Genomic DNA, 6,118 nt, shown 5'->3' with positions numbered 1-6,118 from the left:
CAGTGTTGACACGAGTCTCTCCAAAATCCTGACTGTCTTATGCAATAGCAATTTTCTTAGTTTATATGTTCAGGTTCACACCCTATTTATACACATGTGCACCTATACTCACAACAACAAATAAGCAGGTGACAGAAAGAACAGGATAGCCTCAATCTTTTACAGCTTGCTTCTTCACCATCGCCACGAGGTTCCCACAGGGGCAAACCATTATTGCTGCAGTTCTACCTTTAAATTAAATTAACGTGTGCTTCCAAATGCAGAACTCTCCCTGAGGAGGAAGCATGTACAAAGATGAAACAACACAAATATACATTATTGTAGAATTCTCAAAGGCAGATGTGTGCAAAAAAATCTCCTTGTTCTACCAGCATTGGACAGCTCTGGAATCTTTCCAAATGCAACACTTAGCCGAAGAGAATGTTCTAAAATAGAGTTCTAAAACAATTAAATAAGAACAGATACTTTGGAAAGGTACTATTTGCTTTGCACTCCACACTCCTTGCCTTCTCTACTAAACACACAATACAGATGTCTGACTGTTAAAGGCACTGTCCAGAAGGGACATCTAGCTTCTTCCTATAGTCTGTAAAGGATACTTTCAGAGACTTCAAAGATGTCTTTTTGATTGTAACATGAATATATTGTTGCAGTGACAACAGTGGTGATATGTCTTTTGTTGAACTGTGCTGTTTCAGTCCAGTTGATATGTACATACATGTATTTCTGAACTTCAGCTGCAGAGCAATACTTTGAGTCACGAATTTGCAAAACTACCTAGTTTGGAATGGAAAAAAATAGAGAAAAAAGAAGAAAAAGAAGAAATATCCTATTCTGGAAATTATCAAAGCAAAGAATATGGTGAAAAAAAAAAAAGGCATATGTACCCAAGTAAAAACTTGAATTTCAGGATCTTGATCTTTCTTCTTGTCACTTTCAACAAATATAGAAATGCAGCAAGTGACAGCCTGAGCCCTACCAATCCACATCCTCAATTATAGTTAGAGTTCATAGAATCATAGAATCCTTAGAGTTGAAAGAGACCTTTAAAGGTCATCTAGTCCAACTCCCCTGCAATGAACAGGGACAGCTACAGCTACATCAGGTTGCTCAGAACCCCACCCTTTGTTCTATCACCACAGACCCCATTGAAAAGTCTGTCCCCTTCTTTCCTGTAGCTCCCCTTTAGTGACTGAAAGACTACTCTCAGGTCACCTTCTCTTCTCCAGGCTGAACAGCATAGATCCATTCAGGACTCTCCAGCCTAACCTTTTCTCAGAGGCAGAACTTGCCCTGCTCTTAACACAGCTCCCTCCAGCACTACTTAGATCAGAACCATGCAAATATTCATCTTGGTTTGCCTGATTGTCATAGAAATATTTTTTGCCATCAGAACTAAGTATTCATCACTGTGATGCAGGGTGTCTTCACTAGGAATAAGTTTGTTTTCCATAAATTCTCCTCCTGGACCTCCTCAGGAAGTTACTATAGCCCAACTAATGGAGAAGCTGAAGGTTATTCATGTCTGAATGAGTGAAACAAAACAAAAAAATTAGACCCATTTCTGGCACCAATCTTTTCCCGTTGTTTACTTCATTTGACCTAAGATTCGTTGTCAAGTTTCATTTATTTTTTGCACCTTTGTAACCATTTCTTGCTGAGGTCCAGGTGCTCTTCCTTAGACAGTAAAGACAATCAATTCTCATACTCGGTGTTGAAACTTAAACTTCAAAAAACTTAAATACTGAGCAATACAAAATGAAAAACGTAGCTTTCAATGGTGGCTCTGGGTAACCCTGCTTATCTTTCACTTTTATGAGCCAAGGAAAGGTCCTGAAATTCTTGGAGGCCTTCTACAGCAGGATGCTGCCAGTCACCTCTGCACAGTAGCACAAGAAAGTTTGATCCTGTCCATACTCAAATCAACTGAAATGCTTCCATTGATTTGGAAGATGCATACTCGATCCAATCACAGCTGTGTATCACTTAGGCTGGCTGACTGCTTGTACTAGACAGCATTGCCTGGGCAGGCAGGGCCGGTTTCTTGCATCTCCACTCATCTCATTCGTTTCACAGTCAGTCTGCAGAAACACAAGCAAGCCATTTGCAAATAGTTTGTCCAGGAAGGTCCAGCTCAAACAATGTAACATCACATTAGTAAGTAGTACACGAATAAGTAAGTAAGACGAATGGTATGCAGAGCCCTTATTCTCCAGCCATAGCCTCGGCTCAGAGCCAAACCTTCTCTTCCATTTTCCTCTGCTTAGGCAGCGAATCATGGGCAGCTCATGTATGCTCCACCTAAGCAAAGCATGAACTATTCAGGTGGTTTTGGAAATTGCACACAGCAGACCATGTTGTAGAAGGACCACATCTTTGTCTCTTCTACAGAAAGAAAAAAAGATTAAAAATGTAAGTTCTACAATTTTTTTTTTTTTTTAACTACATTGTCTGTACATGCAGCAATGCTGATAATAAAATGCATTAGAAGTGATGGCTTATGAAATGTTTTGCTTGTGGACTTCTTGGAATCTGTGCAAAGACAAGGTGAATCACACTGTGTAACTTTTTCCCTTTGTACAGCGTCACTGTTGAAATTCTTGTTGATATAGATATAAAGGTACAGTCCCTGGTTCTCTCAATGCTGTTATTTGAAATCACAGTAGCCTTATCTACCTACATAGCCTTATCTCATATTTATTTCAAAGAATATTTTAAAAATTCATTTAATGAGGTTATTTAATTATAATTATTGAGTCCAACTCCTAACCTTGCTCAAAATAGACAAGAGGTACAATACTTGTTCTGTTGAGCATCAACAACATAGCACAAGAGTAAGAAAAAAAATAGATTTCTATCTGATAAGTAATTGTTTAATTAAGTAAGCATTTCTGGAAGCTTTGTTTCAAAAAAGACTCTCAAAACAGATGCAAAATATCATTTAAAGATTGTAACACAGTCTTGCAAGAATGCTATATAATACAATAGTCAGATAAATACACCACCGTTTCAAATTATAGTGCTAAGTAGCAATGCCCCAAAAATGGATTTAAAAACTCTGAATGAAGAACCAACAAATACCTTCACACTCATCAGTAGGTGAGCAGATGGGTTTGGGTTCATCTGGCACCATTTTCTCCACTGGTGTTATACAAAAGCAAAATGGCACTCCCTTCAGTCAGTGGTTGGTGTATCCCAGGAATTCAGATTAATCTCTGTGTCATAGTCTGCATTCAAAAAAAAAGTGCTTCCATGGTGTGAAGCAGTTGAGAGTAAAGCCATACTTTATGGCCCTACAAGGAGCTGACATTAATTCTGTCCTTTCCAGAAGCACTCAGTGAGACACAGAATCGCAGAATGGCCCAAGATGGAAGGGACCTCAAGGACCATGAAGCTCCAACCCCCCCGCCACAGGCAGGGCCACCAACCTCCCCATTTAATACAAGACCAGGCTGCCCAGGGCCCCATCCAACCTGACCTTGATCGCCGAGGTTCGCCGCTTCGGAGCTGTCCCGGCCAAAACCGCAGCGACTGACCGCGAGGTACAGCAGGGTTTCAGTCGGTTCCTTCATCCAGGGAACCCCGAGATAACAGAGCAGCCCGGCAGCTCTCACGAGAGCGGCTGACGTGAAGTGGGCGTTGCCAGGGCAACGGCTCTGCATCCACGCCCCCCTGCCTAGAAAAAGCCTCAGGGATGGAGAGGAGCCTTCAGGGCGTGTGAATCACGTGGGCCGTTCAGAGGCGGTGAAATGGTAAGCCACCCGTTCACGGGACTACACAGGGAGGAGGACTGTTATCACTGTGAAGCGAGTGATAAGTGCGGGGGCACCCGTTAACGGGCTGGTAATGGGGCGAGGGCGGTGCCAGCACTACCGGCAGTAGGGCAGGGCTGATCTGTCACACCCCATTAAGGCTACCCGAATAGTGCTGGTGAGTCTGCTGGTTTGCCATGGCTGCACCCCTGCAGAAGGCTACTGCCAGGAAGAATGTGGGGACCCAGACTGAGGTCTGTAAACAAGATGCCAGTGCGCAGGTCTCTGGCTGTTGTGAGTGCCAGAGCCTGGCCTTCGTAGTGCTAGGTGAGAGACAGCACTTGTGTGAGATGCAACCAGCTAAATGACTTACTCAGCCTTGTGGTTGACCTGAAGGAGGAGGTGGAGAGGCTGAGGAGCATCAGGGAATGTGAGAGGGAGATTGATTGGTGGAGCCAAACCCTATTGGCCCCGAGATCTTGGCAGCCAACTGAGGCTCCACATGGAGCGTGTCACCCCCTGCCACCTTGCAAGCAGGTGACAGAGGGGAATGAGCATGTGGACAGTGATCCTGCTGCAGTGAGCCCCTGTCCTCTCCTCTCCCTAGCAACAACGGTGAAGAATCGGGGGTGTGGGCAGTGGCAAAAGGCCCCTGCTCAGCGATGCAGGTGTGCCCTCCCAGAGATTCCCCTGCCTTCCTAGCTGCCCCTGTGGAACAGGTACAGTTCTCTGCAAGGACAACTGGACAGTGGTGGTGATGATGGTTCTCTCAACTTGGTACAGCAGCGTAACTCTTTCCCTGAAAGGCATCAAGGTGATATTCACTAGACAGTGCTGGACCCCCTGCCCTGCCACTGAAGAGCAGAGCAAGGCAATTTGAGAGAGGAGGAGGAGTGGAAATGAGTACTAGCTTGGCGAAGTGGGCATTCCCTATCCCAACCATCCTTGGTTCCCCAGGTGCCTCTGCAAAATAGGTTTGAGGCCCTGGAACTCAAGGGAGATGTGAGTGAGGGTGTGGAGGGAGGTCTACCCGTGAGGTTGCCTTGGGTGAAGCAGTCAACTCCACACCTCAGGACTGCCTCCATATGGAAGGACAGAAAGGTAGTTGTCATAGGTGGCTCCTTGCTGAGAGGAATGGATGGTCCTGTATGTCTGCCTGACTGTATCTGTAGGGAGGTGTGCTGCCTCCCTGTGGAATGGGTCAGGGATATTTCTAGGAATCTTCCCGGTCTGATTCGCCATTCTAGCTATTACCCATTATTGATAGTTCAGGCTGGCAGTGATGAAGTTGCTGAGAAAAGCCTGAGGATAATCAAAAAAGTCTTCAGGGGACTTGGGTGGGTAGTTGATGGAACAGATGTGCAGGTGTTTTTTTTTTTCTTCCCTACCTTCAGTGGCAGGGAAGGATACTGAGAGACACCACATAAGCAGAAATTGGATTTTCTTACTGATTGTAAGGACTCATTATTACTATGATATTTTTCATTAGCAGCATGAGAACACGTTACAACAGCACTACATCAGTATTCAGTTCTATGTGTTGGTACTCTGAAATCACTAAGTTTAAAGCCTCTATCCCCTAGAGTCACACAGAAGCAGTGGTGGGATCTGGGAAATAATGTAAATCATGTAAGATGCAGCACAAAGAAGATTTGCAGAAAACTATTGAGAAGTCCTCCCCCTCCATCCTCTGTGGCCTGATCTGCTCTGGCCATCTGGGACAACTGACTGCTTCCTCTCTTTCTGAGCAAGGCTCTGTGCTAAGGACAAGGTGGACAGGCAGGGTCTCTCCCATCTGTAATACACAATAGAAAAATAAGCAGTGAAAGGAAAACAATGAAAAATGAAACAAGCTGACCTGATGTTATCAGCCATGCAATATCACTGCTATTTCCAGAGGGTGGACATATCAAAGCTCATCTGAAGGCTCTTTGGCTGCAAAGCCATTGACCTCATTTGTCACCTCGCAATGCCTTCCTCCTGTGGACCTTGTGGATTATGCACATCTTCGTTTAACAAGACATTCATCTTTGAATAAGGAGGAAAATATTACTGATAGTGGTGTGAACTCAGAACTCACATAAGTCATCTTTAAGGGAGAGCTCAGCTCTGATTAAAGCACATTGAAAAAATGTGCCTCTCCAAGGAGCTCTCATAAGGATCCTTGTTAGGCTTTCCAGGCTAGATTAGCCACAAAAGAAATATGACTATAATGTTGAGTGTAGGAACAGCTGAAAAAAATGGCAATGTTTGGGCTTCACTGGGAAAGCAATAAGCCTTTGCTGCTTACTTTAAAGGGATACAAATTCATTTGGTGAGACTAAAAATTCTACACTCTGTGTGATGCAGGATGTCAAAAGAAATGG

The sequence above is a fragment of the Meleagris gallopavo genome, chromosome 1 (genome assembly GCF_905368555.1).
Source record: "Meleagris gallopavo chromosome 1, MGAL_WU_HG_1.1, whole genome shotgun sequence".
NCBI classification, from domain to species: Eukaryota; Metazoa; Chordata; class Aves; order Galliformes; family Phasianidae; genus Meleagris; species Meleagris gallopavo.
This window is presented reverse-complemented; position numbering follows the sequence as displayed.